Source organism: Jaculus jaculus, chromosome 11, assembly GCF_020740685.1.
Source record: "Jaculus jaculus isolate mJacJac1 chromosome 11, mJacJac1.mat.Y.cur, whole genome shotgun sequence".
NCBI classification, from domain to species: Eukaryota; Metazoa; Chordata; class Mammalia; order Rodentia; family Dipodidae; genus Jaculus; species Jaculus jaculus.
Genome location: NC_059112.1, coordinates 34039029 through 34058977, shown reverse-complemented (window position 1 = coordinate 34058977; position 19949 = coordinate 34039029).

The window sequence follows — 19949 nt, the reverse complement described above, 5'->3', positions numbered from 1 at the left end:
ATGGAACACACAGGAGCCATAGATTGTTACTAGAAATTTTTCAGTGCCAGGGATGGGATACCTTCCAGTGAGTTGTTGGCCATGGAGGACCATGATGCCCCCAAACATTACAGGCCAATGCCTAGGCCCTTGCTTTCCCACCAGAAATAGGTGGTAAAACCCTATTGCTGAAGAATCCACATAATTGGGCTGCAAGGCCACTGAGAAATCCTGTTGATGCTGAGCTCAAAACCTCCTCCATGTAAACCAGCTGACAGAAAGCTAGAAAAAGCCACACTGTGTGCAGTTCAAAGGGAGAGAAAGAAATCACCAGTGAATGTACTCAACAGTGGATAATGCAAACCTTGTACTTGGACAGCCAGACCAAATGAGCCAACAGGTGCAAGAGCAGCATGTCTGTAATGAGGGAAACCAACTGCCCTCTAATTTGATTGGAGGCTTGCTCCATGGGAAGGAGTACATCCCTGACACTGAAAACCTACAACAGGGGTAGTCATGAGCCCTAGGGATGTAACATCTGCTGTTTTCTGGCTAAATATATATACTATGCTCACCAAACTGCCCAGTAAGCACTTCTCTTAATATTCAGACCCATATATTAATGCCACTCTCACTTTTGGTTAGAGAAGCTTCTCTTTTCAGATGGCAGTGACCTTGGGATGACTCAGAAGGCACCATGGTGCTGGGAAGAAGGGACAAAGGAATGCTCAGCACTGAGATATCTCTCTCACACCTTCCAAGGCTCAAGATCCATTGTGGAAAGAGGTGGCAGAAAGAATGTAAGAGCCAAAGGAAGGGTAAGACTCCATACAACGTGCTTCTCCAGACACACAGTGGCCTGGATATCCATGGCCTCACAGTGCCTGACACTATCTCCACAAAACTAACATAACAGGAGAAAAAGATTATAACATCAAAATTAAAGAGAGACTGATTGAGAGGGGGAGGGGATATGATGGAGTGTGGAGTTTCAGAGGGAATAGTGAGGGAAGGGAGGGAATTACCATGGAATATTGTTTATAATCATAGGACCTGTCAATATTTTTTTAATTTAAAAAAAATTAAAATTTATAAAAAGATATGATTAACATACAAAAAGATAGGAGTAAAGAAACAGAAATACTGAAGAAAAACTAGGCTGAAATTCTAGCTCTAAAGAATATGTTTCCTTTGATCAATTTTATTAAGAAATGAAAATAAAAGATTTCTAACAATAAACCCAACACTTTTTAGTAAAGCTCTACATCACTTTTTGCTTTGTTGTTGTTGTTGTTGTTGTTGTTGTTGTTGTTTTGGTTTGGTTTTTCAAGGTAGCCCTCTAGCCCAGGCTGACCTGGAATTCACTAAGTACTCTCAGGCTGGGCTTGAACTCACAGCAATCCTCCTACCTCTGTTTCTCAAGTGCTGAGATTAAAGGCTTGCACTACCATCCCTGACTGGCTTTTTCTTATAAGGCACTGCATATCTCAGCTTACAGATACAGCATTCTTTCATTAATGCCAAAAATTAGGCTGGCGAGCTTCTGTCTTCTGTATGCAATTTTTATTTGCATGTTGTTATGTTATATGCTTCACAATTACATGTCTTTATAAAACTAATTTTCAATTTTACATCATTTTCAACTCTGAAGAAATTTAAGCTGCAAAGTAATTTTGTATTTCTCAAAGATGTGAAGGACAGTATGGAAGGATGGAACTGGGTGCACTTTCTGTTGCTGAGTTCATGCAGCATGCTTGGTCATTATTTCTCCAGAATTTATGGTGTCCATTTGGAAAATTATATTTACATAAAATATTGAATTTTCTCCAGTTTTTAACAGTCTTCCATAATATATTACCTTAGTTTTTCACATGTCACTTGAAAAGGTATATCATGTTTTCTTGAGAGCTTAAAATTTTAATTTAAAAAGAACAATAATTTTAATGGACCTTGTTTCTTTTAATTCATTAACATTTATTTATATCTTCCTGTTTCTTTTAGTTTGTTTTGTCAACTCTTTTATCTAACTCTTTAAGAAAATTAGATAATTCAATTAGCTGAATTAGTTTCAGTTTAGTAATATATATATTTCACTGTATATATCCATCTCTGTGTGTTTTAATTAATGCCAAAAGATTGTGGTACAGTTTAGTCATTATTACTTACATGAAATAAGGAGGTGTAAGATTGAATTCTCTGAGCTCTAAATAAAGAAATCGCTCTCCTTATTTCAGCATGCTAATTAAATCTCTTTATTCATTAAATGCTATTTGCATATTCTTTGGTTTTCTATCTATTTGAATTTCTATGTTTATAACTACCTGTCCTTACAAAGAGTTTTATATTAAATATTGATACATGAAATGTATACATTATTATGTCATTCTGAACATTATGGAAAATGACATCCTCAACATAAGGAATTTACACATCTTTTTACAATTTTTTACCTTTTAAAAAACATATTTATTTATGTCTTTATTTATTTGAAAGAGAGAGAAAGGCACATAGAAAGAGAATAGGTGTGCCAGGGCCTCCAGCCACTATAAATGAACTCCAGCTGCATGTGCCACTTTATGCATCTGGCTTACCTGGGTTGGGGATTTGCACCATGGTCCTTTAGTTTTTCAAGCAAGTGCCTCAACTGCTAGGCCACCCCTTCAGCCCTCATCTACATTTTATTTAACAATTGCTGGCCACGCTAATTACTCCAATGCTATACATAAAGTATTCAAGGTCCATTATTCTGAATATTTTCTTCGCAATCTATTCTTATTTTTCAATGTCATTCAAAAAGTTGTTAAAGCAATATGCAATTCCATATCATTGATTTTTTTGTCAATTCTGTTCCTAAGCCTATAGTATTCTGAGTAAGATCGCTACCATACCACCAAATTCTCTAGACAGATAACATTGAACATTGATTCATCAATATTCAATACACTCTACTTCTTATCTCACTAGTGTTCAGGTGTGAATTCCATTATCTATTACATACTCCAATTTTTTTTCTGAATGGAAGCATATGCAAATTAGCAGCTAATGTACAGATCATACAATTTATGAAATTAAGGTCCTTTATACTGGGCAGTCTTTATAGAAAAAAAAATCCTTCTAAATTTACTTTAATTAAGTCAATAAATGTCATTCTTGAAAGTTATGGGTTAATAATTACATTCACTTAGTATAATTATGTAACGCTTGTTTTGAAAATGACCAGCAATTTTGAACCATATGGCAAATAAAACATAAGGAACTGTATGTTTGCAATTTATAACTGAGTAACTCTTTAACATTGTAAGAGCTATAATATATAGTTCAAGTTTTACTAGCACATAAAGAATTATCTAATTATTAATGGACTACTACAAGATAAGAAGAGGATTATAAAAACAGAAACATATACTGTACAATTTGTAGGATAAATGTCAGAGACAAAAGGTAAACTCACAGGGCTTGTGCGTAAGTGTTACTGAATAATCTAGTGAAATAACTTTGAAAAATATTCTTCAAAGTCCTCACTATCTGATATGAAAATCATTCTTTCAAAATGCTGACCAAATATTTACTTTTACATTTGAGTGAAAATATTTAGGTAGATATATACTCTCATTTTAGTATGGTTTTAAACCACTTATTGTGTGTGCAGGTGTGTGTGTGTGTGTGTGTGTGTGTGTGTGTGTGTGTGTAATTGTGTGTGTAATTGTGGGTACATATATGTATGTGTGGATGCATCTCTGTGTGGAGGCCAAAAGACAACCTCAGATATCATTCCTCAGGCACAGCCCACCATTTTTGTGGTAGTCTCTCTTATTGGCCTGGAGTTCATTAAGTATAGACTGGCTAACTAACAAGCCCACAGCACTGGGATTATATGCATATGCCAAGACACTTGGAATATTTTATATGGGTTCTGAGGATTGAAATCAGACCACATGCTTACAAAGCAAACATTTTGTTGGCTGAGTTATCTTCCCAAAACTTAAAAAACTTATTTATAAATGAAAAGTTGTCACAATGTATGTTTTTAATTTTGAAGAGATGTAATTAATCTTATGTGTTCAAACTGATGGAGTAGCCCAAGAATGAAAAGTGCTGTAATAGGTGCTAAAGAGATAGCTTAGCAGTTAAGGTGCTTCCCGGCAAAGCCAAAGGACCCAGGTTCAATTCCCCAGATGCATCTGGAGTTCATTTTCAGTAGGTAGAATTGCTGGCAGGCCAATTCTTTATCTGCATCCTTCTTTCTCTGTTTCTCTCTAAATAGATATATAAGTATAAATAAATAAAATATACTTAAAAATAAAAATAAATTGTTACAACAACCTATTTTATTACTGTCCTTATGATTCATCATTATCATGTAGTTGACTTTATCCCAAATTTCACTCTTCATTCTCTTGTCCAAAAATGAAGCAGAACAAGAATTGAGGTCCCATCACTCTTCTGCCCTGGAGTGGAGAAGAAATCAAAACCCTACACTATGCATGAAGCATAGCTTCATCCTATGACTTTGTTTTCTTGGCAACTCAGCTTGGGAAACCAAGTATCAGGATGGTTGTAAAAGTTGTCTCTATAAAGAGGATTACTGATTAGGATAAAAAAAAAAACCATGATAAAATTTCAGACATGTGGGGATATGAATCAACTGAAACACAGTAGAAAGAAAATTGTGAATAAATTATCTGATGTGAATCACTCACAGGTTACTATTTTCACAATGCACTGACAAAGTCAAGGACAAAAACAATTGCAGTACATAAAGGCACTTTTCAAGAGAAGGAATGTCATAAAAATTATTTGGACACTGGAGAGATGGCTTAATGGTTAAGGGATGGATACGGTACTTGCCTGAAAAGGCTAATGACCTGAGTTCAATTTCACAGTACCCACATAAATCCAGATGCTCAAAGTGGCACATGCATCTGGAGTTTGTTTGCCTCTGTTAGAAGATCTGCTGTACCCATTCTTTCTGTTTCACTTTTCCCTCTCTGTCTCTCTCCTTGCAAAAAATTAAGTAAAAATATTTTAAAATGATTTTTTCTTTCAATTCACAGATATGTGATACATTAGGAAGCTTCTTTCCTAGGTGTCTGTCATGTTAAATAATTAATCATAATAAGATGGCATTGTATGTATGTAAGTAGAAGAACAGATTAATGGAGGTGGAAAGCTCTATGTGAGGTCAGAGGAAGAGACTGAGTAAAGGAAAGGTGGGGGGTGGGATAATCAAAATATAAGAGGGTATGAGTAAGTCATATGGAAACCTACTTTTTTGGACAATGGCACACCCAGAAGCCATAGATTATTACTGGGAATTTTTCTGTGCCAAGGATGGGATACTTTCCAGTGAGTTGTTGGCCAGGGAGGTCCCTGATGTCCCCAAAACATTACAGGCTATTGATGAGGCTCTTGACTTCCCACCAGGAATAGATGGTAAGACTCTATTGCTGGAGACTCCACATACTTGTGCTGCAAGGCCACTGAGAAATCCTCCTAGAGTCCAGCTGAAAACTTCCTCTGTGAGAACCAACTGACAGAAAGCTGGAAAAAGCTCTGCTGCATGTAGTTCCATGGAAGAGAAAAAGTACAAATAGAGATAAACAACAGTGGACACTGCAAGCCTTAACTTTGACCAGCCATGCCAAATGAACCAACAGGTGCCATAGAGGCATGTCTGTTATGGGGAAATCAACCACTATCTAATTGGACTGAAGACACCCTCCGCAGGAGGTAATACATGCCTAAAACTGAAAACCTGTGACAGGGAAGTCATTAGCCCTAGGTGTGTGCCATACGCTGGTGTCTGGCTCAATGTGAATACTATGCTCACCAAACTGCTGGGTAAACACTTCTCTTAATGTTCATACCCATATATTAATGCTACTCTCACTTTTGGTGAGAGAAGCTTCTCTTTTCAGATGGAGGTGATGACTCAGAAGACTCCATAGTACTGAGATGGAGTGACAGAGGAGTGCTCAACACTAAAACATCTTTACCACACCTTCCAAGTCTCAGGGACCATGGCAAAAGAGGTGGCAGAAAGAATGTAAGAGCCAAAGGAAAGGTAGGACTGCTTACAATGCACTCTTTAGGACACAGAATGGCCTGGATATCCATGATCTTGGAGTGCCTGACACTACCTACATAGGACCATCAGAACAGGAGGAAAAGATGATGACATCAAAATAAAAGAGAGACTGATTGAGAGGGGGAAGGGAAATTATGGAGAGTGGAGTTGCCAAGGGAAAGTGGGGGGGAGGGAAGGAATTACCATGGTTTATTGCCTATAATTGTGGAAGATGTTAATAAAAATACAAAGTAAAAAAAAAGAAAGTTAAAAAATTAAAATCCTTTTCTTTCATAGGTCCCAAAACTTTCTTGTGAATGGGTAGATTACATATCTTTCTGAACATTGTGAGATGATTGTGATTTTATTTTCATTAATACTCTGTTCACATATTAAACTATACTCATAAATTTTTAAATAGCAAGCTATTCTAAAATCTGTACCACTTGATATTTGACATAGTAACAATTATGTTTACTGGATTCTGTTAGATGGTATTTCAGGTTGTTTTTTTCTGAATGAAATAGGCTTGTATGTTGTATTATTACCAATAACATTGTCAAGTTTTTGTTTCAACATAGTGTGATCACAAAATATTGAAGAATATTTTGTCTTCATATTCACTATTATTTATTATACTTCTTATTCACCATTTTAATTTATATAAAAGAAAAAATATTCCATCCTTATATAAATGGAAACCTTCATTAAAAATTCATCCTAAACTTGAAATTATAGGATATAGTTAATATTAATATTAAAAATATAAAAATTCTACTGTTTCTTTTTCTTTTGTAAATTTTACACATTTACTTTTCTATAACTTATTTAATTTAAAGTTTCTAGAATATTAACTAGTTTTATCATCACAACACCCATGATATTTTCAATTCCTCTGATATTAGATATATGTTAGTCACATATTTTCCATTTATGATATTTTATGCAATTGTTTATGATTTTGATAATAGTATTGCTCTTTGCAAAGAGCTAACTCCTGGGTTAATTAATGTCTTTTGAGAACATATTATTTTCTACTTTTAAAATATTTCACTTATTTCCTTATTAGAAGGAGAGAGCGGCATATAGATAGAGAGAATGGACACTCCAGGACCTCTAGCCACTGCAAATAAACTCAATATATGTGCCACCTTGTTCATCTTGGTACTGGGGAATAGAACTTGGGTCCTTAGGCTTTGCAGGCAAGTGCCTTAACTGCTAAACCATCTCTTCATCCCTATTTTCTACTTTTATTAATATTTTCGTTATATGTTAATGTTCTTTTTCTAACATCCTTTAGTATAATTTTGGATCACTAATGGACAACATTTCTTTTAATGTATGCATTTTGAGTCTTCATTCTCTTTTAGTTAGGCATGGCTGTATCCCATAACTTTTCATTTGTTGTATTTATTTATCCCTATTATGGTGCTTGAGTTAAATCTTAAAGTTATAAGAAATGTGCTTGGCAAATTCAGATTATCTGGGTAATTTCCATTTTCTCTTTTGTTACTAATCCTCATTGTCACTCTATTGGGTCTAAAACACACTCTTTATAATTTCTTTCATTTGAAATTGTAGAGACTTGTTTTATGCATCAACATATGTTCAATTTCACTAAATTATCTTTGAGCAATTTAAAGAGATCTTTATTCTTCATTTGTTCCATACAATGTTGTTTATATGATAATGAGATTGTGTTTAATAAATTTTGTAAAACTTTCATATATTTCTAATTTCCCATTTACTTGATATTACTGAATTACTTGAAAAATCCCTAGATGTACTGACATTTTACATAGTTATCTCTGTAGCTCCTTGATTGTTTTGTTTATTTTGGAGTTATATTTATGGATCCTTACAATTTAATTGCTATATATTCCTAATACACCAAAAGTCATACCCGTATATCTTATCTCTTTTTATTCAACAAAATACTTTACTTTTGCATATGATAGCATTTTGTTAAACTTTATTGATTAGAATTTGTAATCACATATTTTTCCATTATTCTGATGTGGTTATTTTTTTTTTGTCTTTCCATCACCAATGTTGAAATGTTAATAGGCTCAATATGGTATAAGTCTATGTCATAAGACTAGTGCTCACAGGTGATGGAGTAGTGTCCATTTCATGACTAGAAGAGAGTGTCACACAGTCTTCTTCCCTATCTTCTGTCTGTGGCATTTCTTCTACCCCATATCCTCAGTGTTCTCTCCACTTTGAAGCAGTGATAGAGACACTTCAGGTACCACAGACACTTATTCTGCTTTTATTTTATTCTGTAGCAGTCACTTATTCTGTTCTTATTTTTTAAAATGTGTCTCTTTTATGAAACATGTAATACAGAACTATGTTCCTTGTCATTAAATAACAGGATTTACTGTAATAAATGATGTACGTGACATTAAATGTTCCATTTTGCAGTGAGCCTTCACCTGCCTCTGTCGATTCCTTGGTTACTCACCACTTACCATCTTTGGAAGTTACTTTAGCACACATCTTCACTTCAATTAGCTACTCTTATACAGCATTTCATTATGCCTAATAATGATTGTTCTAGACATTACATTTTTTGATTTATTCAATTCTAACAATACCACTTGGACATTTCAAAATAATGACTGCTAAATCCAGGTTTTACTTAGAATCATTAAAGATTTCTGTTATATTTTACTTTTACAAAAGTCTTACTATTATTTGCCATGGTTTCGTGTAAGATGTAACAGACTTCAAATTTCTTGAAGGTGATGATACATACTAAATTTGAGGAATTTTTAAAATCTTTTGTTTTATCTTTCATTTACAATGAAGTGCATTCATTCAATGAAATTTTAATAGCTATTATGTCTACTGATAAATGTAGCAAAGAATTCATTGCATTTTTTTAAAAAAGTTTTATTTATTTATTTTAGAGAGAGAGAATGGGCATGCTAGGGACTCTAGCCAGTGCAAACAAACTCCAGATGCATGTGCCACCATGTGCTTCTGTCTTATGTGGGATCTGGGGAACTGAACCTGGGTCCTTGGGTTTCACAGGCCAGCACCTTAACTGGTAAGCCATCTCTCCAGCCCCTCCTTGTATTTTTTACTAACTTCAACGTCAAATATTAAATTTTCTTATGGCTTGCTATGTGACTGGAAATTTTTCCTATACATACTACTTTTAGGTTAAAACAATGCTCTAAAACACATCATGCACTGATATTTAAATCATCTGTCAAATTCTTTTCCTGTATGTATAATAGAAAAATAGTTTCTATCAATTTTATTTCAGAGTGGGTTTCTTTTCCTGGATAATTTTGGATTTCATTCTAGGTGTTGTGTTACTGACTCACCTAGAATCCCCTGTGCTTGGCAAGTTCAAGCAAAAAGAGAAGAGGCCCCACTACTCAGCCCCAGCATATGTTGGAAGGAAGGCTCTGCCCTCATGTGGCTTACCACCCACTCCCCCTGACCTTCAGCCCACTGCTGTTCTGTTCTTTGAGTTATGTCATCAAAAGCTTGATTTACCTCTTGATAACAAACAAACTTGATAAGACCCAAATGTGCCCAATCACAGGTATGCAAGTATCAGACCTCACTACTTTATACTTTATGCCCACCCAGTATAAGAGCAGTATATGAGTCACATAGCCAGTGCACAGCAATTATATAACAAAATTCTTTTGTAATGGTATTAGCTTGCTCCTTTTTGAGAACCCCTCTCTACTACCCTGTGACTATCCAGCTTACATTTCACTTAGTCCAGAAGATCCCAGGAGTTTCTTACAGAGTTCAACACTAATAAAACCTAAAACTTGCATCAGAAAATCACTCACAGAGTTGCTCTGCGACTTTAGAGGGAAAAACTATTTGCTTGGATAATTTGTTTGACATTTAAGCCTTTATACAAGAAGAATTAATTCTAGAAACATTTTAAATGTCTTCAATTTGCTTTTGGAATTGATGCCTTTTATCCACTGTAGTATATTATTTACTGTCATTTCAGAAAACATATATTTGCTCCATTTTTTTTTTTTTTGCTTTTCCTCTTTGTGTGATTTAAATTTGCTTTCTGGAATTTTAAACTGCATCCTATATGTAGCAGCATATGTCATTTTTCTTTAACCAACTAGTCTATGTTTCTAGGTAATGAGTTCAATTAATGTCTACAAATAATTTGGTGCCTATTGTAGTCAGCTTCACATTGCTGTAAAAAAACATATGAGAAAAGCAGCTTGTGGGAGGAAATGGTTTATCTTGGCTTATATATTTGAGGGGACACTCCATGATGGCAACAAAAAAACAATGGGAGACTTCCAGTTAGATGGTGTCATAGGTACCACGCCAAAGCAGCCTATGGGGGAAAAAAGACCAAAAAATGTCAGCAAAATGCACACTTTTACTAAAAAGTGACATGTATAGGAAATGGCAGTGGAGAAGTAGAAGAGATCCAGGGCATCCAGAGCCCGCACAGGCCAGCAAAAGTGGCCCCGACAGGTCCGCCGACCGTGGAGGCAGCAGTGCACCAAAAAGCCGCCAGGCTTGGCTCCAGCCGCAGGAAAATCCAAAAGGGGAGCTTCCACTCACACCAGAGCTCTCTGCAAACTATAGAAACATGAAGGAAGAGTAGCAGTGAACAACAGAGGAGTAGATCACAAGGTAGAAGAACACTTGGAACAGCGAGAGAACTAGAGCAGCTGCGGCTCCCTCCCCTCCCCCACCACATGTGCCCAGCTCCAGCGAACAGAGCAGCAGTCCTGGGACCCAGCCATGCCAACTTGAGCCGATAGCAGGACCCTAGCAGGAGCAGAGTCTGGCAAAAGACAAAACCACCTCTACAGAAAATACTTGATAGAATCCTCCATGCTGAAGAAAAGGAAAAACACACATATAAGGAACCTGGAAAAAGCAAGCAATATGCAAATACTAGTTAACACAAGAGAGCAAAGGTAAAACCAGAACCACACACACACACACAAAAAAAGGCAAGTATAAATACACACCATTCAATACAATAATATCTGTTAATATCAATGGCCTCAATGCCCCAACCAAAAGACATAGGTTTGCAAACTGGGTTAAAAAACAGGATCCTACAATTTGTTGTCTCCAAGAAACTCACCTTTCTACAAAGGATAGACATCTTAGGGTGAAAGGTTGGAAGACGGTGTTTCAAGCAAATGGGCCTAGAAAAAAAGCAGGGGTTGCTATCCTAATATCTGACAAGGTAGACTTTAGTCCAACATTAGTCAAGAAAGATAAGGACCGTCACTTTATATTGATTAAGGGCACACTCCAACAGGAGGACATTACAATCCTAAATATATATGCCCCTAACATGGGGGCTCACAAATTCGTCAAACAAATACTATTAGAACTAAGGTCACAGATAACAACAACCACAGTGGTGGTGGGTGACTTTAACACCCACTCTCATCAATTGACAGGTCATCCCAACAAAAAATAAACAGAGAGGCATCTGGTCTAAATGAGACCATACAAGGGATGGACCTAACAGATATATACAGGACATTTCATTCAAATGCTGCAGAATATACATTCTTTTCAGCAGCACATGGAACATTCTCTAAAATAGACCATATATTAGGACACAAAGCAAATCTTAACAAATTCAGGAAAGTTGAAATAATTCCTTGCATTCTATCTGAACACAATGCAATTAAACTACAAATCAGTAGCAAGAAAGGCTATAGAGCATACATAAAATCATGGAAACTAAACAATACACTGCTAAATGATGAATGAGTCAATGAGGAAATCAAAAAAAGTATAGAGTCAAACGATATTGAGAACACAACATACCAAAATCTCTGGGACATGATGAAGGCAGTTCTAAGAGGTAAATTTATAGCCTTAAGTGCCTATATTAAGAAATTAGAAAGGTCGCAAGTAAATGACCTATTACTTCACCTTAAAGCCTTGGAAAAAGAAGAACAAGGCAAACCAAAAATCTGTAGATGGGAAGAAATAATAAAGATTAGGGCAGAAATTAATGAAATAGAAACAAAAAAAATTCAAAGAATTAATGAAACAAAGAGTTGGTTCTTTGAAAGGATAAACAAGATTGATAAACTCTTAGCAAATCTGACCAAAAGAAAGAGAGAAGAGACACAAATTAATAAAATCATACATGAACAAGGTAACATCACAACAGATTCCAGAGAAATTAAAAAAATCATAGGGACATATTATAAAAGCATATACTCCACAAAGTATGAAAATCTGAAAGAAATGGATGATTTCCTTGATTTATATGACCTAGCTAAATTAAATCAAGATGAGAGTAATCACTTAAATAGACCTATAAGAAGCATGGAGATCCAAACAGTTATCAATAATCTCCCAACTAAAAAAAGCCCAGGCCCAGATGGATTCACTTCTGAATTTTACCAGACCTGCAAGGCAGCGCTAACACCATTGTTTCTTAAGCTTTTCCAGGAAATAGAAAAAGAAGGATTTCTACCAAATTCCTTCTATGAAGCCAGCATCACCCTGATTCCAAAACCAGGCAAAGATAGAACAAAAGAAGAAACTTACAGACCAATCTCCCTCATGAACATAGATGCAAAAACTCTCAACAAACTATTGGCAAACAGAATACAAGAATATATCAAAAAGATCATTCACCCTGACCAAGTAGCCTTTATCCCAGAAATGCAGGGATGGTTCAATATGTGCAAATCTATAAATTTAATACATTATATAAATGGGTTGAAGGACAAAAATCACATGATCATCTCATTACAAGCAGAGAAAGTGTTCCACAAAATCCAACATCCCTTCATGATAAAAGTCCTACAGACACTGGGAACAGAAGGAACATATCTCAATATAATAAAGGCTATTTATGACAAGCCTACAGCCAACATATTACTAAATGGGGAAAACTGGAAGCTTTTCCACTAAAATCAGGAGTAAGACAAGGATATCCACTGTCCCAAATTTTATTTAATATAGTTTTGGAAGTCTTGGCCATAGCAAAAAGGCAAGAGACACAAATAAGAGGGATACAAATTGGAAAGGAAGTGACCAAGTTATCATTATTTGCAGATGACATGATTCTATACATAAAGGACCCTAAAGACTCTACTAGCAAACTGTTAGAGCTGATAAAAACCTCCATCCATGTAGCAGGATACAAAATAAATACACAGAAATCAGTAGCCTTCATATATGCTAAAAACAAACACACAGAGGATGAAATCAGAGAATAATTCCCATTCACAATTGCATCAGAAAAAATAATAAAGTACCTTGGAATAAACCTAACCAAGGAAGTAAAAAATCTCTACAGTGAAAACTTTAAAACACTCAAGAATGTGGGGAAACATCCCTTGTTCCTGGATTGGAAGAATCGATATTGTGAAAATGGCAATCTTACCAAAAGCAATCTACACATTGAATGCAATCCTTATCAAAATTCCAAAGGCATTCTTCATGTAAATAGAACAAGCAATCAAAAAATTCATTTGGAATCACAAAAACCCTTGAATATCTAAAATAATACTGAGCAACAAAAATAAGGTTAGTGGTATCACCATACCTGATTTTAACCTAACTACAGAGCCATAGTAACAAAAACAGTGTGGTAATGGCACAAAAACAGACATGTAGATGAGTGGAACAAAATAGAGGACCCAGATATAAATCCAGGTAGCTATAGCCACCTGATATTCAATAAAAATGCCAAAAATACTCATTGGAGAAAAGACAGCATCTTTAGCAAATGGTGTTGGGAAAACAGGATATATATCTGTAGAAGGATGAAAATAGATTCTTCTCTCTCGCCATGCACAAGAATTAAGTCCAAATGGATTAAAGACCTTAACATCAGACCTGAAACTCTGAAACTGCTAATGGAAAAAGTAGGGGAAATTCTTGAACATATTGGTCTTGGAAACGACTTTCTGAATACAGCCCCAATTGCTCAGGCAATAAAACCCCAGATTAATCACTGGAAACTCATGAAATTACAAAGATTTTGCACTGCAAAGCACACAGTGAAAAAAGCAAATAGGCAACCTACAGAATGTGAAAAAATCTTTGCCAATTATATATCTGATAGAGGTTTAATATCTAGAATATACAATGAACTCAAAAAGTTAAATAATAAGAAATCAAACAAGCCAATCAAAAAATGGGTTATGGAGCTAAGTAGAGCATTCTCAAAGGAAGAAATACAAATGGCATATAAGCATCTAAAAAAATGTTCTACATCACTAGTCATCAGGGAAATGCAGATTAAAACTACATTGAGATTCCATCTCATTCCTGTCAGATTGGCTGCAATCATGAAAACAAATGATCATAAATGTTGGCTGGGATGTGGAAAAAGTGGAACCCTTCTACACTGCTGGTGGGAATGCAATCTGGTCCAGCCATTGTAGAAAACAGTGTGGAGGTTCCTAAAACAGCTAAAGATTGATCAACCATATGACCCAGCTATAGCACTCCTAGGCATATATCCTAAAGACTCATCTCATTTCCTTAGAAGTACGTGCTCAACCATGTTTATTGCTGCTCAATTTATAAGAGCTGGGAAATGGAACCAGCCTAGATGTCCCTCAACAGATGAGTGGATAATGAAGATGTGGCACATTTATACAATGGAGTTCTACTCAGTAATAAAGAAAAATGAAGTTACGAAATTTGCAGAAAAATGGATGGATCTGTAAGGATTATACTAAGTGAGATAACCCAGGCCCAGAAAGCCAAGCGCCACATATTCTCCCTCATATGTGGATCCTAGCTACAGATGATTGGGCTTCTGCATGAGAAGGAAAATACTTAGTAGCAGAAGCCAGTAAGTTAAAAAGGAGATATAAAGGGAAGAGAAAGGAAGGGAGGTGGGTACTTAATAGGTTGGTATTTTATATATGTATGAACAATGATTGATATGGGGAGGTAATATGATGGAGAATGGAATTTCAAAAGGGAAATTGCGAGGGGGGGTGAGACAGGGTATTACCAGGGGATATTTTTGATAATCATAGAAAATGTTAACAAAAATTGTGGAAAGAACAACAACAAAAAATAATGGCATAAGCAGAGGGTGGACACCACCTCCTGGCCAACATCAGGTGGACAACAGCAGCAGGAGAGCTATGTATTTTGTTATAGTTATGAGGGGAAAGAACTATGATGTTCTAGGATTTTTCAAATAAATTAAACCTAATTTTATGAATATCTAACAAATAAAGTAATAGTAATAGTTTAAAAATAATTTTAATACTTGCCCTCATTATTTTACAAAATGTCTTAAGTTGTCTACAATAAGTAGTATGTATTTTATTTCTTAATTAAATTTTAACACAAAATGTGTAAAATATACAGATTTTATAGAAAAAAATAAAAAATACATTTAATGTTCATTCTAACATCTGTCATTTTTAGAGTTCAGTTACCTAATATGTGTTGTTATCAGTGGATCTGTAATGATTTATGAGATAACTAATGTGGACTCCTACTGTGCCCTTCCATTGCTATTAGTGACATGACAATAACTAAACTCTCAATACTGTTGAAGAAAATACTGGTCTAAACAAATAAAATTTGAAATACCTAATAATGTAAAAGTCTTTCAGGGGACTTCTGGACAAGATGGTGACCACCTAGCTGTGCTGCAAATCTTGGGGAAAGAAAGGCAAGACATTAAGGGTTTTCTGAGTCTTCTTGTCAATGAGAGGGCACAGAGAGGGGGAAAACAGGGAATTGCGGATCCCCTCACAGGCGGGTAGCCCATCCCTCCCATCAAATAGCAGCCGTGCCCGCTGCCAGGCCCACCACAGCTGCCTCCTTCCTGCCGATCAATCCCTGTGTGTGGAAGCTTAAACTGCTCTGCACTCGCTCACATTACTACTCCTGCTGCTGCAAGTTCAGTGAGCCCAGTCCCACAGCAACTGACACACAAGCTCAGACTGTGTCTCCTGCTTGTGCTAGCTCAGGTGCCATCCCCTACCTGTCTGCCATGCAGGCCATCCTCAATTGTCCTGTGGTGGGGGGGCACAGACTGTTTCCTGGTTCCAGTGTTCCCAGCCAGAGTTTGGGCTGCTTCAGTGCTTGGTACCTCAGTCCCCCTCCAAGCTCAAATGCAAGCAGCTTTAGCGCATTACCACTTAAGAATTCAGGCAACTTTGGCGCCCCTGTCAGGCAGTACATAAGCGGTTTTGGCAAGTGGGAGCTAAATCCCAGGCTGTTTGGCAACTGCCCCAGGCTGAGTCAGATTCCCATTGCTCTAGAGCCTAGGCTGATCCACCCACCTACCTGCCTATATGTTGTCATGGGCAGACCAAAGCGCAAAAGATATAACATGAAAAATCAAATGCAAGAAATTCCAGTTAGATCACCCAGTCCTACACTGAATACATCTAACCAAAACATAGAAGAGTCATTAGGATCAGAACATCAAATTGTAGCTATGAGTAATGCAACCCTGACCAACCTACTGCTAGAACTTACAGGAAAGCAACAAAGGACAAATAATCGTGTGGATGCTACCATCACTAAGCTAGGATAAATTGATAAGAAATTGGAAGGAGTTCAAAGAGAGTTAAGATTTGAGGGAGAATTAAAAAAAAGAAGACCTTAAAAACCAGCTGACAATCATAAGTGAAGACATAAAGAAATGCAAGGATGAATTCCAAGAATCATCAAGAAAATCAGAAAATGATGTGAAAAGTGAGCTTGACAGAGGGATGGAAATGAAACATAATAAAGTAGTGGAAAATGCAAACTTAATTGAACAAGTCCAAAACTCTCTAAGGATCTCAAGAATAGAGTCAGCAAAATGGAGGATAGAAACTCTGATCTGGAAGATAAGATGGAAGAAACAGTTCGAGAGTTCAAAAATTTCAGTAAGTTCAAAAGTTCCTGTGAACAGAACATGAGGGAATTGTGGGATATACTTAAACATCTTAATATCAGCATCATTGGAAGACCAGAAGGAGAAGAATTTCAGACCAAAGGCATGGAGAACTTATTTAACAAAATAATTGAAGAAAACTTCCCAAGTCTCTTGAAAGAAAGGCCCATCAAGATACAAGATGCCAACAGAACTCCTAACAGACTGGACCAAAGGAGAAACTCTCAAAGACATATTATCATTATGACTCTAAACATTGACACCAAAGAGAAAATCCTAAAAGCATCTAGGGAAAAACAGCACACCACTTTCAATGGTAACCCCATCAGAATTAGGTAAAAGTATCCCTCATAATAGATGGTGAAAGAAAAACTTTCCATGACAAAACTCAGCTTTATAATTATATGAACACAAAACAAAACCCACAGAGAGTGTGTCAGGAAATTCTCCACAGAGAAGAAACAAATAATCAAACTCAAATGCCTACAAGAAGCAGATCACAATAACCAAACTCAGAGTAGGCACATAAAACATCAAAGCCAGGGGCTGGAGAGATGGCTTAGTTTTTAAGCACTTGCCTTTGAAGCCTAAGGACCTGGTTTGAGGTTCGATTCCCCAGGACCCACGTTAGCCAGATGCACAAGGGCACATGTGTCTGGAATTCATTTGCAGTGGCTGGAGGCCTTGGCACACCCATTCTCTCTCTCTTTCGCTACCTGCCTCTTCCTCTCTCTGTCTGTCACTCTCAAATAAATAAATAAAAATGAACAAAAATTTAAAAAAAATGTCAAACCCCATGAAAACACCAACACACATCTACCATCACAATATGGCAAGGATCAAATCAAATCTCACAGACATTACCCTAAATATTAATGGACTTAATTCACCCACCAAGAGACACAAGCTAATAGGATGGATCAAAAAATTAGACCCCTCAATCTGTTGCATTCAAGAAACCCACCTCACCACTAAAGACAGATACCTCCTCAGGGTGAAAGGGTGAAAAACAATATTCCAAGCAAAGCAGAATAAGAAACAAGCAGGTGTACCTATATTAATATTGGATAAAGTAGACTTCAAACCAAAAATAATCACAAAAGACCAAGAAGGCCACTTCCTACTTATCAAGGGAACAATCCATCAAGAGGATATTAGAATCATAAATCTGTATGCACCAAACACAGGGGCACCACAGTTCATAAAACAAAACCTACTTGACAATAAAACATAAATAACCACCAACACCATCATAATTGTGGACTTCAGTACACCATTACTAGTAATAGACATATCATCCAAACAGAAAGTCAACAGAGAAGTAAGAGAGCTTAAAAAAACCATAGAGCACCTTGACCTAATGGACATCTACAGAACTGTCCCTCCCAAATCCACAGATGACACATTCTTCTCAGCAACCCATGGAACATTCTCTAAAATGGACCATATACTGAGTCACAAAGACTGCCTCCATATATTTAGGAAAATTGACATAATTCCCTGCATGATATCAGATCACAATGCTATATTGCTAAAAATCTACAACAAAAGACCCACCAAGAATCCCAATGGCACCTGGAAACTGAACAGCATACTTTTAAACAAAAAATGGATAGTGGATGAAATAAAGAATGAAATTGCAAAATTCCTGGAATTGAATGACAATGAGAACACATCATACCAAAACTTATGGGACACGATGAAGGCAGTCCTTTGGGGAAAATTCATAGCACTCATACCTTCATAAAAAAGACAGAAAGATCCCAAATCAATAACCTAAACATCCACCAGAAGGCACTGGAAAAACAAGAAAAATCAAACCCAAAGAGCTCCAGAAGGAAAGAAATAATTAAAATTAGAGCAGAAATTAATGAATTGGAAACCAAGAAAACAATTAAGACAATTGACGAAGCAAAGAGCTGGTTCTTTGAAAAAATAAACAAGATTGGCAAACCACTGGCCAATTTGATCAAGCAAAAAAAGAAGCTTCAAATTAACAAAATTCAAAATGAAAAAGGAGAAATCACAACAGACATAAGAGAAATTGGGAGAATCATCAGGACTTATTTCAAAAACCTCCACTCCACAAAACTGGATAATGTGGGGGAGATGGATAAATTCCTGGATGCATACGATGTATCAAAGCTAAACGCAGAGCAGATTAATCACCTCAATGAACCCATCACACTCATGGAGTTTGAAAAAGTAATAATAAAAAAAAAACCTCCCAAAAAGGAAGAGTCCAGGAACAGATGGCTTCTCAGCTGAATTCTACCAAACCTTCATGGAAGAACTCAAACCAATCTTGTAAAACTGTGCCACACAATTCGAGAACAGGGAAAGCTACCCAACTCCTTTCATGAAGCTACTATCACCCTAATTCCAAAACCAGGCAGAGATGCCACAAGAAAAGAAAACTACTGGCCTATTTCCCTAATGAACTTAGATACAAAGATCCTGAACAAAATCCTCACAAACCAAATTAACAACACATCAAAAGCATTATCTACCTTGACCAAGTGGGATTCATGCCAGGAAAACAGGGCTGGTACAACATACGGAAATCAGTCAATGTAATACACCACATAAACAAGGTTAAACATAAAAACCAGATGATCATTTCAATAGATGCAGAAAAGGCCTTTCACAAGATACAACATCACTTCATGATCAAAACATTGGAGAGAATTGGCATAGTTGGTTCATATCTTAACATAATAAAGGGCAATATACAAAGCTCTGAAGGCCCAAACAATTCTTAATGGAGAGAGACTGTGGGAATTCCCATTAAGATCAGGAACAAGACAGGGTTGTCCTCTCTCACCTTTGCTTTTCAATATAGTACTGGAAGTCCTAGTTCAAGCAATAAGACAGGAGAAGGAAATAAAAGGGATACAATTGGGAAAGAAATAAGTTAAGTTAGCTCTATTCACTGATGACATGATTGTATATGTAATAGAACCGAGAGACTCCATCCCCAAACTCCTGAAGGTGATTAACTCCCATAGCAAAGTAGCAGCATACAAAATCAATGCA